At 42.9% G+C, this 21,973-nt stretch overlaps 1 long non-coding RNA gene across 1 annotated transcript in view; it reads right to left on the reverse strand.

Moving 5' to 3' along the window:
* Positions 1 to 21,973, reverse strand: part of LOC126236352 (uncharacterized) — a 294,770-nt gene that overhangs the window by 131,632 nt on the left and 141,165 nt on the right. The window contains exon 3 of the long non-coding RNA XR_007544900.1: positions 9,542 to 9,707. This is a non-coding gene — a long non-coding RNA (uncharacterized LOC126236352). The remainder of the gene's footprint in view (positions 1 to 9,541; positions 9,708 to 21,973) is intronic.

Below are 21,973 nucleotides of genomic sequence, written 5' to 3' on the forward strand. Positions count from 1 at the left end.
TGATTTGCGATTTCTGGAATGGATGAAATGTCTATATACATAATTAACTTTATACGGAACGCTCAGTGCGCGGGTCCTGTTCGCAACTGGCCATTTTTTAAATTTATTATGCGAACACTTTCAAAATGGTTCAAATGGCTCTAAGCACTATGGGACTTAACATCTGAGCTCGTCAGTCCCCTAGACTAAGAACTACTTAAACCTAACTAATTTAAGGACATCATACACATCCATGCCAGAGGCAGGATTCGAACCTGCGACCGTAGCAGCAGCGCGGTTCCGGACTGAAGCGCCTAGAACCGCTGGGCCACAACAGCCGACGCGAACACTTTCATCTAGAATAATGGGTGGAGCTTTCATGCTGTTTTGAGTAGTTTCGCATCATTAATATACAAGGTTTCACTGCATCAGAAAAGAGAAATGGAAACGTAATTTCACTGAGAAGTGTAAGAAATGAGATGGCTTGCTAACATTGAATAGGAGAGCAAAAAGAGAGAAGTAGAAACTGAAACTGTTACATCAAGGTAGATGAAATCACTACTACAATTTTTAAACTCACAAGAGTGTTCAACTTCGGAAGACAAAATTTCTATTATAGAAGCGTTTCGGAAATGTGATGCGAATTATGGCTGTTGTAAATAACGGAGAACTGAAAAAAAAAGCATCAACGGGACGATTCATTCAGTAGTAATAAGCCTGAACCATCATTAACAGACGAGACTGTATAGTTATTTCATAAGAGATTTATTACAGATTGCAATTTCACAAAGATTTTACTTTGTGAAGACAGATTACCTTACTCCTTCAGTATTTGAAAAGTACACACCTACGCAGCAACACTGCAAGCGCAAAATAGATACTGTGTGAACCCCAATGAGAACTTTTAAACGTCACAGAGTTTAATTCGAGCAGTGTGGTGTGGTGTCTGCCAGGCTGCTTCAGCTTGATATGAACTGATAGGCTACTTTCAGCACTTCGGAATCTTACAACGGGTGAAATGACCTGCGAACGAGGAGGGGAATCAGTAAAGATAGAGAAAATATGTTTCAGTGAGAATAAATGTGCGACATGCCTTACTTTACACAGGTCTACAAGAGTTACGGAAGAATGCGATATCCGAGGATGCCCGCGTGATTGACGGACGGCGTATTTCAGGATGTGAATTCGAGTTAGTGAGTACATTGCTATAGGAAATATTTCGTCGCCCGATGCCATTGCTATGTCCTTGTTAGAGTCCGTACAGCGAGCGCAATGCTTGCAGCATCTGATGAAGACGACGAGGCAAGTCGCTGAAAAATTGTACATACAGTCGTACACTCGGCTATGGACGCGATGTTTTACTCTTTAGAGATGAATAGCTCCTCAATTTCTGCAGATTTCCTAAACTAGAAAGTGATTTTTAAGGTTTAATAGACTGTGGGACGATCGATCGTTGCCGGAAAGAAACATCTCACACTGCTATGTTAAGAGACATATTGTAATATTGTCCTGGACCAAAAACGTTAGAGACTGCTTGAATTCTGTCAACAATGCGTGGCGTGATAGAATGGCACGCTTGTGGACGATTTACATTATATCTTGATTCGTGATAATAAGTCATTTACATTATACGCGCCAGAGCTGTGAAAGATGCAATAGATGTAACGTTTTGGAATGATACACCGTCTGACCAGTATCTGTAATTTCCAGCCATGTAGTGGGGAAAGGGGGGGGGGGGGGGGTACTTTGCTGTCTGACAAGTTAACTATGCAACAGTTTCTATATCTTTCACAATCTACTCCAACGGAACGGAGAGATAATTCTCTGATTAGGCTATGGCTGGTACCTTAATCCTTCTTTTATGTTATTAAGGTTTGTAAAATTAAATAAGTTCCCGTTCTGAATTATTAGTATTATATCATTTTTTAAATACCAGAATATTTCAACGTATATAGTTCTCATTTTCCTCCTCGTAACAAGCCTATACAGGTTGGTCAGAAACAGCCTGATAATAAAAGCAATGCAACAGTTTGCTTTTGTTCTACAATATTACTTGTTAACCGGTTTTCGGCTTACTAGGCCATCTTCAGACATTTACTGAGTATTATCACCAAAGAAGTTAAATATTAGCAAATAACACTGGAAGAGAAGTAGCACATCTACACTGAAGTAGAAACATACAGAAAGTAACATCTTTGCAATGGAAAAGTAAAAACTGAACAGTACATAAATAACAATGGAGTAGACAGGAAAACATTTAGCACAAAATAGGAATAGCATGCCTACATAAGTTTCTATTAATAAACAAAACTAATAAAATAAAAGTACTAGACAAGGCTGCATCAGGAGGTATGAAACATGGAGAGTGATACACAACCAATTAAAGAGACAGCTATCAATGTAACTACAGAATACCTAAGGAACTTAAGCAATATCAATAAGATAAACAGAAATAAATAAATGTAGGAAAATGGAGGTGTGAAAAGCTTGTAAGGGTGATATAGCATAGTTTGAGTTGTGAAATAACAGTTAAGAAAAAAATTCGATGCGTCGCGCCTTTTCCAAGTTAATTAACACTGAAGAAAACCAATCAAGCCGTTGTGTGCGCTGATTCAAGGACCCCCAAGACGCTGTCGCCAAACGTGATCTTTGTTTGGTTTCGTAAAACTGAACAACAGAGAGGTACTAAAATTGGACGTGGGACGGCAGTAAGGATGGAACACGAGCCAGAGGCTGAGCAGACTCATTCGCTATCGTCTACGATATGGGAACAACTGACACTATGTATGGCGGGCCGCTTGAATCTGTCCACGCCAAGACCTAACTGGCTAACTTCAATACTAATTGACTGGAAAACGGCGCAATGCATTGAATTTTTTTCTTAACCACTATTTCTCAGTAGAACCTACCTTGCAACACTCTTACAAGTTTTTCAGTCTGTTTCTCACCACCCGGCATATTTACTGAGTGTCCAACAAACAACTTTCTGATTTTAAAATTCAATATGAAAACAAAGATCGATAGAAGAATACAGGAAACTGTACTTTTCTCGTCAAAAACTATAAGAATTTTATAGAGATGTTTCAAAGTGGTAGCTACAAACAGATGGCGCAATAATTGCAACACGTACAGCCTACAAACAATACTGCGAATCCTAGAGCGATCACTTCCACCACTGAAACGTTAAAAGAGATTAATGTGCAGAAGCAAAAGGTTGAAATAACGTTTTCCACTGAAGAGTGTGTCTGGCATTGGAATATCATAGGTGAGAAGACGGTATTACGGCAACCAGGCGCAGTTTTCAAACACGATTTAATATTCCGAAACGACCCAATGCGAAACTAATGCGCAAGTTCTAGGTGAAACTGTAAAGGGGGTCTGTGGCTGATGACCTAGCGGGGAATGTTGGCCGCACGCCAACTCCAGTTGATCAAGAAAATGTCGCCACAGTTCTGGACTTATTCAGCAACATCCGAGGAAATACGTCGGAAGAGTTGCAGAAGAGACTGGTCTGAAGGGTTCCAGGGCGCATACAGTGCTCAAAAACTCTGTACACATGCTTGCACTCAAACTCTAAAGCCAACAGGTCATGCCAGTAACTGTTGTCTGCTCACTTTGAGACCGATATTCTCACAATGGATGATAATGAAGGATTTGATGTTCGCTGCACTTGTTCAGATACGAAGCAGACATCCACCTTACTGGAGTGTCAAATAACCAAAAGTGGCTATTCTGGAGTTACGAAAAATCCACATTTGTGTGAAGCGAAACCACGGAACTCGCCCAATTTTACCGTATGGGCTGTGATATGCAGCAGAGACATTATCGTTTCTTTTTTCATCCGAGAATCGATTACTAGTGAGCGGTACGTTGCAATTTTGAAACAGTTTGTCATCATACAGCAAGAGTTGAAGAATCGACCAGGCACAGAGTGGCACATGGAAGATAGCGGCCGACAATATGATCATCATACCAAATAGGTGTCAGTCTATATGTTTCGCAACTGAAACATTTCCGTTGAGCTACAAGGCGTAATGGCAACTTTTGTTCGTTTCCACAGCTCTTCTATGACCAATGGACGTTTTGAAAATATTGTTGCGATTCCAATGACTTCTTGCAGAAAACGAGTTTACTTAAGCATGCTAATGCGAGCTGTGCAGCGTACAGTGCCATCGGTCAGCCGCATTTGTAATGACTGTTTCGAAACTTCCGTTTAAAATTCTTGTAGGTTACACAACAAATATACCGTTTGTTACCTTCTTCTATCGATCTTTGTTTCCATGTTATTCAGTTTTAAAATCGGGACGGCATGTGTCTTGCGATTTGTTCTGCGAACTTGTGCCAGGGGTGTAAGCTGGACGTAAATGAGCTGGAGGTGGTGGTGGTGGTGTTGGTGGTGGGGTGAAGAGGGGGGAAAGGGGAGGGGGGGGACTGAAGACAGTTCTGTGGTGAGTGACGAAACACTTTTGAGATTTCACACACTAGTAGTTAATGTCGATTATATGTTCTGCCGTTCATCACACTGTCTTTTGGGGCAAGAGGTGTGCTCGATTTTTATTTATAGTTGACACGGTTGAGTTCACCGTTGGGCACAGAAGTCCAAAAAATTAAATTTAAACACACAAGATTTGACATTCCAAGGTTTCACTACATCACTCAAGGCAAAAGCTGGGATGACCCTTATGATAACAACTTGTATTCCTGCTTTAATTTTCTCCTAATTTTCATGACTTCAAGCACTAATTTCCTTTTTTTTTTGTTTTGAACATTCGGAAAACCATAGCACACACAAGTATGTAAGACAAGGAAACATGTGGTACCATTTTTTTTCAGAACAAATTTTTTCGTGGAAAGCTGCAGCTATATTCATTCAAAAAAGTGTTATCGTTTGTTGATCACACCGTTACGTCGTGTGTTCGCATAAAATTTGTAGTCTTTTGAAACCTCACCTTATTAGTAATGTACGTATATTCACAAAGACATCTACATGAAACTTTCAATGATGCATCGACCTTGACCTTGGGAGCTACAGTGACTGACTCTACGCTGACCAAAAGTAATAACGTGCGTTATCCCAGAGGTTTAGCTGAAAACTTCCCTCGACACGCAATTCCATAGCTCAGCGAGTTAAAAAATGGTTCAAATGGCTCTGAGCACTATGGGACTTAACATCTTAGGTCATCGGTCCCCTAGAACTTAGAACTACTTAAACCTAACTCACCTAAGGACATCACACACATCCATACCCGAGGCAGGATTCGAACCTGCGACCGTAGCAGTCACGCGGTTCCGGACTGCAGCGCCTAGAACCGCACGGCCACCGCTGCCGGCACGGTGAGTTCACTGGTACACAGAAACACATACACTGAAGAGCCAAAGACACTGGTACACCTGCCTAATATCGTGTAGGGCCCCCACGAGCGCGCAGAAGTGTCCGAACACGACGTGGCATGGACTCGTCTAATATCTGAAGTAGTGCTGCAAGGAATTGGCACCATGAATCCTGCAGAGCTGACAATAAATCAGAGTACGAAGTGGTGGAGAACTCTTCTGAACAACACGTTGCAAGGCATCCCATATATGCTCAATAATGTTCATGTCTGGGTAGTTTAGTGGGCAGCGGAACTGTTTAAAATAAGAAGAGTGTTCCTGGAGCCACTCGGCAGTAATTCTGGACGTGTGGGTTGTCGCATTATTCTGCTGGAATTGCTCAAGTCCATCGGAATTCACAATGGACATGATTGGATTCAGGTGATCACCAGGACGCTTACGTACGGATCTAGAGGTATCAACTGCACACGCCCCACACCATTACAGAGTCTTCAGCAGTTTGAACAGTCCCCTGCTGACATGCAGGCTCCATGGATTCATCAGGTTGTCTCCATACCCGTACAGAATAGATACAATTTGAAACGAGACTCGTCCGAACCCGCCAACATGTTTCCAGCCATCAACAGTCCGACGTCGGTGTTGACGGGCCCAGGTGAGGCGTGAAACTTCGTGTCGTGCAGTCATCAAGAGTACCCGAGTGGGCATTCGGCTCCGAAAGTCAATGTTGCCTTGCAACGTGCTGTTGAATAGTTCCCACGCTGACACTTTTTGACGACCCAGCTTTGAAATCTGCAGGAATTTGCGGAGCGTTGCACTTCTGTCACGCTGAACGATTCTCTTCAGTCGTCATTGGTCCCGTACTTGAAGGATCTTTTTCCGGCCTCAGCGATGTCAGAGATTTGATATTTTACCGGATTCATGATTTTCACGGTACACTCGTGAAATGGTCGTACGGGAAATCCCCACTTCATCGCTACCTCGAAGATGTGCCCCATCGCTCGTGCGCCGACTATAACACCACGTTCAAACTCACCTAACTCTTGATAACCTGCCATTGTAGGAGCAGTGACCGATCTAACAACTGCGCCAGGCACTTGTCTTATATAGGCGTTGCCGATCGCAGCGCCGCTTTCTGCCTGTTTACGTCTCTCTGTATTTGAGTACGTATGCCCATACCAGTTTTTTTGGCGCTTCAGTGTATATAAAATATTTTACAAAGCCGTCTTTCCAGAAGAGTGCTGCAGTGACTTAATTACTGATGGATAGCCATATCTGAGCTGTAACTGACCATTACACAACTTGAGAGGTTTATGTCGTGTTACAAAATCGTTTCTGCCTCATGTTGTCTAGCGAAGTCTGGTCCCATCCAAGAAATCAAACCTTGACGCCACTCATGTTTGGGAGATCATATCCTCCAGCTGTTTGTGTTGATGTCGAAGCCGTCCATGCCACGTTGCATGTTCAATCTAAACGTAAATAATTGTCAAAATGGGCAACAATTCACACCATGGCGGGAAAATTTCTGTCACCACAGCTAAGTATGAAAATTATTCGCGGCGATTTTTACTGCAAGTGAAAGCAGTTACGCACTCTGCTGACGTAGAAGACGTGAAATCACAGCAAAGAGAAAATAGAGGTATGTTAGTATATTCACTGACCACACTTCGATTTGTTAATAGAGCCATTTGCAACTGAGACGGAACAATAAATAAGAATTTTTTTAAATATCTATACAGCTGCTGAATCTCTCAAGGCGCTTACGTCCACTATGGAAGAAATTTATGAGTTTCATTGTGGTCCATACACTGTGAAAGCACTAAATGTGTGAAACAATCAGACACTAATTTTCACTGTCGTTAACGCAGTTACCTGGCCGCATAACCGCGCGCGTTAGCGAGCTGATTCAGGGAGGCACGGCGGTCCCGGATAGAATCCGTTCGGCGGATTTACGAGTGCCGGTGTGCCGGCTAGTCTGGTTGTGGCTTGCCGGCTGTTTAACACATCCGACTAGGAGAACACCGCAGCGTCCCACCTCAGCTGCACACTTTGCAAACAATGATAACATCGTTCCCACACTTTCAAATGGGACAACACCAGAGGCAGACAGTTGGAGGTGCACAAATTCCGTACCGAGCAGAAAAGGGGTGGCGCCAGGAAGGGCATTCAGCTATTCTCTGTCACTACCATTGGCATTTCCGAGAATTAACGTGCCGACTCCGTGAAGATATGGAAATAAAGGGCAAGAAATAGAAGAAGAGAGGAAAATAACCATTAAAGCAATTCATGAAACAATTGTGAATTTTTCTTGTTGTTGAAAGTAGACGTTCATGTAAACTAATAGTGATTTTTCAGCATAAGTATCTCCTTGTACTATTCTCAGTGAATTCCTTAAGTAACACAATTAGTCTTACACCTGCTGTTACACATCCCAGAGAAATTCACTATGCTTCATATGTTTCCTCACTTCAGAGCTATTTCGTAACATAATACTCTCAAGCAGTTATCTCACAAACTAGTGACAAGAGATATGAAAAGGCATATAAGGTGGTGTCGTCACAGCTAAATTAAATTTAACATTATGTCGTTCGAAGAGTATTTGTGTCCATTACGTTAATATCTTAATTACTAGAAGAGACAGTCGTCTTGCTGCATCAACAAGTTGCCCATCATCCCATGTACTGCTTTACGTGGAGTGCATTATTCTTTGGCCAAACGGATGGAAGTCCTAGGGAGTGAGATTCGGTGATGAGGGTGCACTAGCAATAACTCTGGAGTTCTTGCTAGTGATCGAAAAGTTATTCACAATTATATAGAAATCAGACTGCAATGATAAGAGTCGAAGATATGGAAGGGAGACAGTGGTTAAGAAAGGAGTGTGGCATCTCATTTATTATTCAATCCGCAGACTGAGAAGCAGGAAAACAAATCAAAGAGAAATTTGGAAAGGTGGTTCAAGTTAAAGGAGAAAAAATAAAAATTTTGGGGTTCTCGACGATATAGTAATTCTGTCATAGACAGCACAAGACTTGGAACAGCAGTTAAATGGAATTGATAGTTTCTAGAAAAGAGATTATAAGACTAACATCAATAAAAGTAAGACAAGTGTAGTGGGGTCCAGTCGAATTAAATCAAGCGATCCTGGGAGAATTAGGTTAGGAAGTGAGACACTAAAAGTAATAGACGAGTTACGCTATTTGGGCTATAAAATAACTGATATAGACCTAAATAGACAGGATATAAAATGCAGAATGTCAATAGCAAGTGAAAAATTACTGGAGGAGAAAATACCGTTAACATACACTGAAGCACCAAAGAAACCGGTATAGTCATGCGTACTGAAATACAGAGATACGTAAACAGGCAGAATACGGTGCTGCGTTCGGCAACGCCTATATAAGGCAAGTGTCTGGCGCAGTTGTTAGATCGGTTACTGCTGCTACAATTGCAGGTTATCAAGATTTAAGTGAGTTTGAACGTGGTGTTATAGTCGGCGCATGGGCGATGGCACACAGCATCTTCGAGGTAGCGAGGAAGTGGAGATTTTCCCGTGTGACCATTTCACGAGTGTATATCGGACCGATTATTCCGTGACTGGACGTTGCACACAACGCAATAAGCCGTTGAGGATGAAGAAACTTCTCGATCGCGAAAGGCGGAATCTCAGTACACCAAATGCGCCAATTTTGATTGTTGGCGAACCCATCCAAATGCAAGTGAGCTTCGTCGCTAAACCAAACCATACAGCGCATACTAGTTCCCATCATGCCCCGCAGCCAACCGTGTGGTTTGAACGTCCTAACTCAAAGCGTTCAGGAGTTACGACGATTTTATTTCATGTAGTTCAATAACTGTCACCCTATAGGTTGCAGTAGTTACGAGGACATGAAGTGGCATGGAGAGCTCCATCAAAGCAGGCTGCGAACTGAAGACCACAACAACAGTAGCAGTATGTACATTAGTGACATCTGGACATCACTTGAGGCATTAGACCCTTCCTATCGTTACCACGTTAACATCATTAACATGAAACATCTGGTTAGAGTATTTTACGTGATACTAGTGCTCACAACGCATTTGGGATATTCCCATTCGGATAGCGACTCGGACTGCAGTCGTTATTTCGACTGGATATTCTCTTGTTGAAAATAGCGCAAAGGGCGTCTCGTACTTGGTCTTCGGGGTAGCACGGTTGCCAATATACTGGGTCGCATTGTGGGAGCTTGGGGCCTACCTGTGGCGCGCCCTGCCCTGCTGGGCTGCCCCCTGAGTCAGCTCGCTGCAGCCGCCGCTCAGCTGACCTCGGCTACTGGCAGACAGAGTCAGCGTCGTCCACGCACGTCTCGCTCAGCGAACGGAGATATGGCAGTGACGGTGTTGACGTCGGCGGCAGAGCAGTCCTGTGAAGGATATAAACCACAACATATATCCTGTAATGCATATTAACAATGATCCTATGCTGAAAGAATACAGTAAAACATGGAATAGTGAACTGACAGGCGTAAACAAAAACTATGTTGACTGAAACATGTATTGCCATGTATGTATATGAATGTGGTTATAACGCACACTGCTCTAGAAAACGTCGACATACACTGAAGAGCCAAAGAAACTGGTACACCTGCCTAATATCGTGTAGGGTCCCCGCTAGAGCGCAGAAGACCTCAACACGATGTGGCATGGACTCGGCTAAAATCTGAAGTAGTGCTGGAGGGAACTAACACCACGAATCGTGCAGGGCTGTCCATAAAGCCGTATGAGTACGAGGAGGTGTAGATCTCTTCTGAATAGCAGCCTCGCTATGATGGTAGGGGTCGTTGAAGACTGGTTACGACCGTGGGAAGTGGTAGGGCGGAGTCACCCTATGGCGTTCATATCTAATGTGTGTTGCATATCATTCGGTCATCTGCTCCCTGTAAAAGCCGTATGCCACGCAAGATCGAAGTACCTGATTGGCTTCTGAACTACGTTTCTCCGCTTAGAGATCCTCATTGTTTTCTTGTTGAAAATCTTCTATCAGATTACAAGGGTAGATAGTATGCTGCGTACTTCGTTAGTAGAGCCTGCCAATACGGTGAGGTCGCATCGTCCCAGGGCCAGAAAATACTAAAGGAAGGCTAGTGTCTCTGGAGAGCGTCTACGAACATTTTGCCTCGAACAGAAGTTGTTCCCCATTATTGTGATCTACAACTCCTAGACGTTTGTCTCAAAGATGAAACATCATATATAAAGGTTCTATTACGCCACATTTCGAATTGTAACTTTCCCTCCGAAGAAATAGGTGAGTTCGTGATATACGAGGGCGTGCCCAAAAGTAATGTCCCCGATATTTTTTGTGTGTGCAAGTTCTTAAAGCCTTATAAATAAAATAACCCACTTTATTAACATCCTGCATCTTTATTCTTCACGTGTTTATTTCTCAACACACTCACGATGGCGGTGAACTCATTTGTCGCAACGAAAGACCAATTTCCCAATACCGTCGCTCTGGAATGTTTGACTTCGTTACGGTAGCCGCAACTTCATCCCTGCTTTCACCACTGTATCACTATCAGAGTGAAGTCCGCTTCATCACTGTCAGAGCGAAATCCTCGAATGTGTTCTTTAAGATCTGAAACAGATGAAAATCTAATGGTGCCAAGAGTGGACTGTATGGAGGATGATCGATGTCAGAGAACGCAAGGCGTCGGATTGTTGCAGATGTCGTAGTGCTCGTGCGTGGTCTGGTATTGCCACTCTGAAGGAGAGGGTTCTCCGTGTGGATGAACTCTTCGAATTTGAAACTCGATAACAGCACGCCGTTTCTCACGTGAAAATGTTCAAATGTGTGTCAATTTCTAAGGGACCAAACTGCTGAGGTCATCGGTCCCTAGACTTAGACACTACTTAAACTACCTTAAAGTAACTTATGCTAAGAACAACACACACACCCATGCCCGAGGTAGGACTCGAACCTCCGGCGGGAGCGGCCGCGCAATCCGTGATACGACGCCTCTAACCGCGCGGCCACTCCGCGAGGTTTTCTCACGCGACATAATTACGTTACACACCGCCATGTTACATGATAATCTTGTAATTCGGAGGCCTCTAGAGGCAGATGAACGCAAATATGTACACTTGAATAATGAAGGTGCAGAATGTTAATAAAGTTTGTTTTATTTAAAAAGCTGTAAGAGTTTTCACAAAAAATTGGGAGACATTGGTTTTCAACGCGCCCTCGTAAATATCTTCTTTATTTATGTTAAGTAAATCCGGCTTATTTTACCGTCGTCGAAAAAATTTACATCTAAGTTTTCAGCATTTGTTTGATAACGTCGTCATTTTCCTCGAGCAAAGTAAACGTAATCTGGTGACGCCTTTCCACAGTAAAAACAAATGTCATAGTAGGAATGACTGTACAGGCATAGACAGGTAAAGGCAGAGAAATAATTACAGACATTATCCCAGGCACAATATTCGGCTGCTCGATACGATGCATGCATGTCTTCAGCCCCTTGTAACAAGTAATACTCCGTCGTCGATTACTAATCACTAACAGCAAACAGATACAAACTACACTACGTAAACGTCAAAGAGGACTCTGCGTTCCCAGCGTCGAAGCAGAAGGCAGTTCGTCGTTATGCAACAAAATCAGTTTTAAAAATACGTGCCCCACACGCATTACTCATTAAGGGTTTGGTATCGGCTGAAATATTCACTTCCGATCATTGTTCCCTTATCTGTAGAAATTTAGTGAAAGATCCTCTGCCGCTCGTATAATCTTGACCTCAAAAACCTGGAACGCTAGTAGGCATGTTTCCGTGTGTGTGGGTGGGGGGTGGGTAGGGGGACGGGAGGGAGGGGAGCACGAGGTGAGGGATCATATGAACGAAATAAGTTCAAAGGAAATCGACAAGTATACCTTCTGGAATACGAAGCATTTTTAATCATCTATAAGTGAACAATCTGAAACCTGATGTGTCTTAAATGGTTCGCAGGAATTACAAAATTTAAATGTGTTAAATCTGCTGTTCACAGAGTTACATCATCATCACTTACATAATTGTCAGTGTGGTTCTGTAATACTATAGCTGCTGCCGACGATACTATTATTCCTGTGTTAACTAAATTGTTTAACTGGAGATAAAGTGAATCAATATGATTATATCGGTTTAAGGTCAAGCTGACAGAAATGACATGTGGTCTTACTACTCAACATAATTCTGACATTTTATCAAACATGGATTCCTCCTATTAATCTGCAAGATTAGGTTGTGTAAATCGGTAATCTTTCCAGTCGCGACAAAGAACAGTCTATGATCAAATTCTGTATGTCATCAGCCACAACAGTTTTTCCAACATTAACATATCAAAATTTGTCCTAGCAAACAAAAGAAATTTTTTATCCTCATAAGAAAGCAGGTCTACTGAACGTATAATGTAAAGAGACAAATATCTAAAGGCATTGCTTTTTACCTCTCCTTTGGTTCTTAGCTGATATTTGCTGCACACAGCAAGAAATCAGAGAAGAAAATTGGTCAAAATAATAATAATAATGAACGCTAGTATTACACGAAGTTATCTGCAAGACACGGTCTGGAGTTTCACGAAGAGCTATGAAATATCCATTTCAATTTTTAGGCCTAGTATTTGTAGCACATCTTATGTGTATAAGATCTTCCACAAAAAGATAGCATTTCGATGTTACAAGTGTTTACATCTCGCAATGCCCGCAGCTGATATTCATCGACGCGCAAGTCATCGAAATAGCGTCAAGTAGAAAGACTTGCATCAGAAGGCCGAACAAACCCAGTTGAGGTCTGCCACTCAATAATGCCATTTATACCAGGAGTGCCAGTGCTGCAGAACTTCTGTGAAATTTGGAAATTAGAGAGGTAGGAAGCGAAATACTGGCGGAAACAAAGCTGTGAGAGCGGATTGTGATTAGTGCTAGGGTTTCTCAGTCGGGAGACCACTTGCTCGCGAGAGACAAAGGTTTCGAGCTCGAATCTCGGTCCGGTACACAGTTTTAATCTGGCAGGAAGTTCCAATGCCTTACATCTTGAGATTCTGCTGATGTAGCGCACGGCTGCTGTGATCAGAATTTCTACGAGTGGATATTTCTCTTGCTCTGTTGGGATATCGTAAATTAAATATTAAGGAAAAATCTCGATCGTAGTTACCCTGCAAATATTCCGAAGTGGAGAACCACATAGACAGACCATCTCAAGCCGTCAGGCTTGATGCGAACGTTTCGTCGAGATAGTAGACGGGATATGCCAAATTCAATGGCGCGCATTCATGGTATGACATTAGAAAGCAGGACTATGCATAAACTGCGCAGTCATGTTTCTTGGACTACTTGCTGCTGACACCCCTCCGTCATCGTCTGCGAACGCTGTCATGGTCGACACAACAGTGGGACAAGTGGTTATTACGCCACTCTCCCAGAAATTAATGTGAGTTTTCCAGACCAGAGCCACTACTTGTTATTCAAGTTGCTCCTCAACGTCCTCATGAGACGAAGTGCATCCTGTACCTGTCCTCGAACCAAGTAGAAACCTTTATAGTTTCAGGAATCAGCTTCCTCCCCTATGTGACAATCAGACATCTCAGTTGCAAGGTACAAACACACAATCGATTTTGTTTCAGTTATAACACTGCGAATACGCTTCCATATGCATTAAATAATCTACAATAAGCCCATTGAAACAGCTACAGTTTTGCTGCAAGAATTTAGAATAATTCGTTACATTCGAAAGTACTGCAACGACGTCACACTGAATGCAGCGTACACAAATCGGCTCCATAAGCACTAACATTATGTTCTGAGTCGGTAGTCTGTTACGGAATGCATTAAAATGGTGAGAATGTAATTATTTTGTCATTTTCTGGTACATACAGAACGTAGATTCCATTGCTGCCAAAGGATGTATTAAAGTTTATTAGCCTTATGTCAAAAGAACATGTATTTTTCTTATCGTCACTGAAGAACCAAGGAAGGTTAATGTCGAATACATTTTCTACGTAACGATCATCAGAAACGTAACGTCTATGTACAGTTGAAGCAGCGAGGAGAAAGATAACAGGCCACGGCCTTTTTGAAGTAAGCATTCTCCTGATATTCGCCTGTAGTGATGTGAGCAAACAATAGAATTTCAGAATGGCTAGAGTAAAATAAAAAACGTGGTGCAGCTGTATGGACCCACAGTCGGCTCCATCCACGGATTCCCATTTGTGTTTCCGTAGCATCTCTGTAATACTTACATTTTGATCGAACCTACCGTTAAAAAATCTAGCAGCCTGGCGCTCAACTGCTTCGATATCTCCCTTTAATTCGATATCGTCCGGATCCCAAACACTGGAGCAGTATTCAATAATAGGTCGCACAAGCGTCCTGTAAGCATTCCCATTATAGAAGACTAGCACTTCCTAAAATTCTCCCAATAAATCGAAGCTGACAATTTGCTTTCCTTACAACAATCCACGCGTGCTCGTTCTATTTCATATCGCTTTGCAACGTCACGCCTACGTATTTAACCGATGTGACTGTGTCAAGCAATGCACTATTGGTACCGTATTCGAACATTACGGGTTTGTTTCTCCTACTCATCTGCATTAACTTACATTTTTCTACATTTAGAACCAGCTGTCATTCATCACAACAACACTAAGACATCCTATATCCTCATACAGTCACTCAGTGACCAAGAGTTGCAGCATCCGTTAAAATACATAAATATTATAAAAATGTGTGTACGTATGTATGTATGTGCGTATGTTTCACATCTCCTCCTAAGCCACTGGGCCGATTTCAACCAAACTTGATACACACATCACTGACTGTTTCGAAAGAATCGCTGTGTGGTTAAAAACCACTTACCTGTCAAAGTGGTAAGGGTTGGAGTTTAAAAAGAAACGTAGCTCAAGAACGCGCCAATAGCCACTATATATTCATTCAGTATTTGAGAATGAGAGCACTTAATGACTTACAACACACTTTAAACAGAATTTCAAACCTTTACGAAAATGTTTCTCGGTGAGAAACCCCACAAAATATTGAAAGGGAAAAAGTTTATCGCTAAGTACATTTTCATTGTTCATGCAGTAAGACTGTACCATCAGGCATGCTGCCTTAAGTTATTACTTTTTTACTACTAACTTTATTCGAGACACATGTTGCAGACAGCATTTACGTATACCATTCAATTTACCAGCGATATAATAATACTGTATTAGGTATAGTTCAAGAGATACGACGTCATAAACACTGATATGCGTGAAAAACTACCGCATCATGCATCACTTTTAAATTTATTACTTGTTTGCTACGAACTTCATTCGCATCACATATTGCAGACGGTATCCTCACATTCCGCTGAACATACCTACAAAAAATTATCAATGTGCGATACATAGTTCAAGAGATATGAAGTCGTAAATAATAGGCTATGTACCAATTAAACAAAAGGGCTAATTTCGATACAGATACAGGTGAAATATGTGTACAAATATGTGTGAAACATAATATATATGTGTGACATGAGCGTACAAAGGCAAGGCCACGGGTAGAAAGTTCCTCCTAAACCCCTAGATCGATATCAAGCAAATGTAAGTATACATCTCGCTACCTGGAAAGAAATACTGTGGGGTAAGGAACAGGAACTTCCTATTAGGGTAGGGTGATAATGCGGAATGACAAGGATGGACAGACTGAGAGGGGAAAGGGGGAGATGAAAGCAGACGAGTGGAGGAGGAGAGGAGTAGAGAGGAGGAGGGGGAAATGGACAGAGAAAGGGAAGATAAGGAGACGATCAGACAGGGAGGAGGAGACAGACAGAGAAAGGAAAGGGGAGGAAGAGGAGGGCAGTCAGAGAGGGGCAGGAGGAGATGGAATGAGAGGGAGAGGAAACGGTTAGAGGGGAGGAAGAGAAGGGGAAGTGGAAATGAACAGAAAAATGGCAGAGGAGGAGATGGACAGAGGGCAGAGGATAGATCGACAGAGGGAGTGGAGAGGAGTAAATGGATAGAGGGAGGATAGAGGGGACGATGCACATAGAGAGAGGATAGTGAAGGAGATAGACAGAGAGGTGGAGATAAACTGTGGGAGGGGGAAAAGATGGACAGGGAGAGGGGGGGAGGAGGTGATGAACAGAGAGGGGGAGGAGGAGATGTATAGAGAGAGCAGGAGCAGACAGGGAGGCTGAGGGACTGGTAACGGGGCAGGGAGTGGGAAGAGTAGGTGGACAGAGAGAGGGGGTGGAGGAGAAAGAAGTGGGGAAGAGGAGCAGATGGGGAGAGAGAGAGGGGAAATAGATGAACTAGTAGAAGATAGGAATAAATACATACCTGGGCGATGCCAGGTACTCAGCCAGTATATAAATAAATGATTACGTATTATCATTGTTATTATTGTTTATTTTACGTTTAATTTTAAACTGCACTTCAGGTCCGAAATCCTGCTGACATGTGAGGGTAACAATGGAAAATACCTCTATAATACCTCTACCACAGCAGCAGAGAATATCAGTAGTATGAGACACCACGTAATATCGGTTGTAGACACTTAAACATAGAACTCCAAGATTAATAACAATAGTGGATGACCTATGTTTCACTCTCTCTCTCTCTCTCTCTCTCTCTCTCTCTCTCTCTCTCTCTCTCTCTCTCTCTCACACACACACACACACACACACACACACACACAGAGAGAGAGAGAGAGAGAGAGAGAGAGAGAGAGAGAGAGATAAATTTGCAGCCTACAATGGACAATGTTATCTTTTACACTCTAATATCACCTTTGACAAGGATTACACTTTTTACAACAGAGATAATTTAATTAAGCAACAAATTTCCATAAATCTACATCGAGAATAGTGGTGGATACTACAAAGTACGGGACTACAAAACTAAAAGTTCTGGATTCAATACCTGGTCGGTCCTAATCTCGTCGTTTACTGCGTCTTTCACATCTAGAAATATTCTGTTCTTGAGAACAATGAGAAGTTGCAGTGTTCATCGGAATAAGTTGAACTTCAGGTGCCCCTATATCTGGATGGGTAAGTCGTTTCAGAGATCGGAGAAAGGTAAGGAGACACCACTTCCAAAGGTTCAAATGGCTCTGAGCACTATGGGACTTAACTTCTGAGGTCATCAGTCCCATAGAACTTAGAACTAGTTGAACCTAACTAACCGAAGGACATCAAACACATCCATGCCCGAGGCAGGATTCGAACCTGCGACCGTAGCGGTCGCGCGGTTCCAGACTGCAGCGCCACTTCCAAAGGTACCATGCCCAGTATAGTACCACCGCCTCCAAACCAAACTGTACGTATTAATTACACACAGATATGTGTATTTATGCCGTTTTCCCTCACTCGAGAACGGCAAATTTCAATGCAACGTCCACACCAGGTGCGGAGCAAGAACCCCACACCTCCACTTCAGGAAGAAGGTATGCTTTTCTGGAGCTACGCCGGCCGATCCGTTCACAGGCGAGCTCGATGACGTATTAACATACCTTTTCGCTCTTTTTTTGGATTTGTTGGACTAGATGGTGGCAGTGTAATGACTAACGAATGATGCAGAAAGTGTTCCTGTCACGGTGGGGAATGGACGTCGGCAGCGCTCGAGTCTCTCTCGCAAGAAACATACTCCGCTATCCAGCTATGCGAACAGTATCACGGGAAAGGGAGTCTCCGGTTGTAGGGGAGCTTCGCGGACTGCCGCCGGCGGGCAACAAACCCAGCAACTGGTAGCGCTCAAGGTGACGCAGCCGTGTCCACAGAACGGGTTCTGCCCAGGCGGGAGGGCGCTCTGACTCAGCGCACGGCGCAGACAGCAAGCGCCGTGCGGGAGGGAGCAACAAACTCTTGACAAGCACCGCACGGCACGCCACTCCAGTGCCCCGCCAGACGCGACCTGCTGCGCACTTGCAGCGCTACCGCGCTCTCTGCCAGGTGCCAGCCCAGCACAATATGACGACGTCTGACAGTCAGTGCCCACCCCGTCCATCATGCCTGACGCCGTAGCTACTACGATTGGAGGAACAGCGTGACACGCGTGGCCTCCGCCACGTTAGTGAGCAGCAGTCCTACCGGCACCTTCTCAACAGTGTCGGCATCTCAGGTGGGGCTGAGTTCATCCACTCAGTTGTTGTCGTTGCTGCAGTCTTCACTCCGAAACTGATTTGATGCAGCTCTCCAACCTACTCTACCCTGCGCAAGTCTCTTCATCTCCGAATAACTACTGCAACCTACATTCTTTCGAGCCTGCTTACTGGTTTCATCTTTTGTTTCCTCCTACATATTCGTCCCCCCCCCCCCCCCACCACTTCCTCCTAATACTCTCAGAATGTGTTTTATTGACCGATGGCTTCTTTTAGTCAAGTGGGGCCACGAATTTCTTTTATCCGCAGTTCTATTCTGTACTTCCTCATTAATTAGGTGATCTACCTACCTTACTTTCAGCATTCTTCTGTAGCACCACATTTCAAAAGCCACTATTCTCTTCTTGTCTAAACTGTTCAGTGTCCATGTTTCACTTCCATACATGGCTACACTACATACAAACACTTTCAGAAAAGACTTCCTAACACTTAAATCTATACTCGATGTTAGACAACAACTCTTCTCCAGAAACACTTTTGTTTCCCTGAACATCTACATTTTATATCCTCTCTACCTCGGCCGTCAACAGTTAATTTGCTAACCAAATAGCAAAACTCATCTACAACTTTTAGTGTCTCATTTCCTAATCTAATTTACCCAGCTTCACCTGATTTAATTCGACTACATTCCATTACCCTTGTTCTCCTTTTGTTGCTTTTCACCTTAAATCATTCTTTCAAACATTCTCCATTCCACTGAACTGCTCTTCCAGGCTCTTTGCTGTTTCGGATAGAATTACCATCTCATCGGCAAACCTCAATGTTTTTATTTCTGCGTTACACACCTCATTTCCAGCCATATCTAGACACAGGAGAGATAGAGACGATTTAAGTAATAACTTCAACTACCGAATAAAAACGAAGGTTGCAGATGAAACACATCCGTTACGGTCCAAAGCAAAATTGGCAGCTAAAAATACACCGTATTAGTTTTCAGTTGATACTAGAGCCTCGTAAAATTTATAGATCTCATTAAATCGCGAAAATACAATAAACCCAAGTGACACTGTGAACAAGGAGAGTGAGGTCACTTCGATCCATAAAATGGTGTATACCGAGAGAGGTGTCGTAATGGTAAAACACAGGACACGTATTCGAAAGGACAGCAGTTTAAATAGTCGTCCGGTCGTACGGATTCACGTTCTCCATAGTTACCCTAAATCACTAACAGCTACTTTCGGAGTGTTCCTTTGGAAAGGTCACGGATGGTTTCCTGTCCCGTCCATCCAGACTCAAGAGTATACCTGGGAGCAACGAATTGTGAGGATGTGAAATGAAATGTCGACATAGGTTCAGTCGCAGGTAAAGCAGGTGAAAAGTGGACCTTGGTTCAGTGGTTGGATGCTGGCAGAATGCAGTCAGTTTAAAAGGAAACTGCTTACGAAACACTCGTGCGGCCCATCCTAGAATATTGTTCAAGTATGTGAGAACCATACCAGATATAACTAACGGGGGATATCGAACATATACGAAAAAGGCAGCTCGAATGTTCTCGAATTCGTCTCAACCGCTGGAGACCGTCGCGGAAATGTCGAGAAACCTGAACTGGGAGACGCCTCAAGACAGACAAGTGTGGTATCTCGCCACAGTCCGCCAACAGCGTTTCAAGAACCGGCATTAAATGAAGAATCTAGGCATTTACCCGTCCCCCTGTGTATCTCTGTGAGGACAAGAGTACACTAATTACAGCTCGCACAGAGGCGCTAAAGCAAACATTATTGCATGGCTCCATACACGAATGGGACGGGAAGAAATTCCTTGATATAGTGGGACGTACCCTTCATTATGCACTTCAAAGTGGTCTCTCAAGTTTGAATGTAGATGTAAGCGTAGATGTTGATGTAGGAGACTGGACGTTAAATTCTAGTCTTACTTCCTTTCATTTCGAAGGATATGCTGTCCAGATTACTCGAAGCAATGATACATTGAAGAGAGAATTTAAAGCCACAAGAATAGCGAACGCTAGAGCCTCGAATGCATTTTCTACTCACTTGTTTTGAAACAGTATAAAACAGAACATGTAGCGTTAATATGGTGCTTTGAGTGTCAGCATCACTGCGTGATATAAATTAAGAGAAAAAAGCATGGAAGGGAGGCAAACGAGAATGAGGACCGTGACATAAAATTACGTATGATGAACGAATTTCCAGGTCCTAAGCTGTAGTCATTGTTACAATGCTTGCCCATTCTGCGCTTTGGGTGTGTAGCCTCGAAAGTTTGCTACTGAGAGTTACGGAAAAGATACGTGTGTGTTTTTATGTGTTATGAGATTAGCACAAGCTCATTCATTCAAGCATGCACGTGGTCGATGGCTCACGCGACAGTGTGTTTCATTACGTTATAAGTTGTCTAGAAAGTGCGAATTGGCAGTACTGGAGATGGAAGTGGTGATGGGTCTTAAACGGCTGTCTGTTGGCCGTGTAGGCCAGGTCAATTCCTGCAGAAACTCACTTGTCGTCTACTGATCGCAACCATTTACATAATGAGTCAAAATACGTGTGCGAACTCAATTCACAATACAAATAAGACTTTATACAAATATATGGCTAGTTTACAAAAAAGAGGCCAAAACATTGGCTGCAGAAAACGATTCTAAATATTTTACTTTTTACAAGGGAAACCGTGAGGAATGTGGAACTGGGCCTATTTGAAGATAGAAACATTCAAATGGCTACAGTTCAAACCCCCAAAACTCAGTATTCATGAGTGTTTTTTATTTCGAAGCGTCGGCCGGAGTGGTCGTCCGGTTCTAGGCGCTACAGTCTGGAGCCGAGCGACCGCTGCGGTCGCAGGTTCGAATCCTGCCTCGGGCATGGATGTGTGTGATGTCCTTAGGTTAGTTAGATTTAATTAGTTCTAAGTTCTAGGCGACTGATGACCTCAGAAGTTAAGTCGCATAGTGCTCAGAGCCATTTTTTTTTTTTATTTCGAAGCGACATCCTCGTTTGTTTTCTTTGAATTAAAAAAAAAGCTGTGCTTTTGTCCTTAATGTAATATAATATGTAGTAATGCTGACAATGCGAGTACACAATATTGATGCAACATTTTCTTTTCTCTCTCTCTTTTTTTTTTTTTTTTTTAATCCCAGGCTGATTTCGTCACTGTGATTCTCACTGGCATGTACTAGCAAAGTGTCCCAATAAAAAGTGATGGTGCGGGCCATCGGCCTTCCACATCTTTACTCATCCACGGGTGATAGTTCAAGTTGTTTAGCCCAGTTCGAACAGTGCGGCTGAAATATTTCGGAAGCCCATAAACTGTTGTTAATGCGTAAGTTGGAAATTACCGTGTGTGTTGTCGTCTGCACTTAGATGGTCATGAAAATTTGTTATTTTAATTGTACAAGACAGTGCTTCTCCTGCAAATGGTACAGGTGGAAAAATAACGGATCAGCAGATTCTGGAATCGCAGGCAGGAGTTCACCAATTACAGGTAGTAATTACCACATCCCACTCATGTGATATTTATAGATGGTGATTCAAAATGCTGTGCACAGACTGAAGGAGCTGATAGAGAAGG

This window comes from Schistocerca nitens, chromosome 2, assembly GCF_023898315.1.
Source record: "Schistocerca nitens isolate TAMUIC-IGC-003100 chromosome 2, iqSchNite1.1, whole genome shotgun sequence".
Classification (NCBI taxonomy): domain Eukaryota; kingdom Metazoa; phylum Arthropoda; class Insecta; order Orthoptera; family Acrididae; genus Schistocerca; species Schistocerca nitens.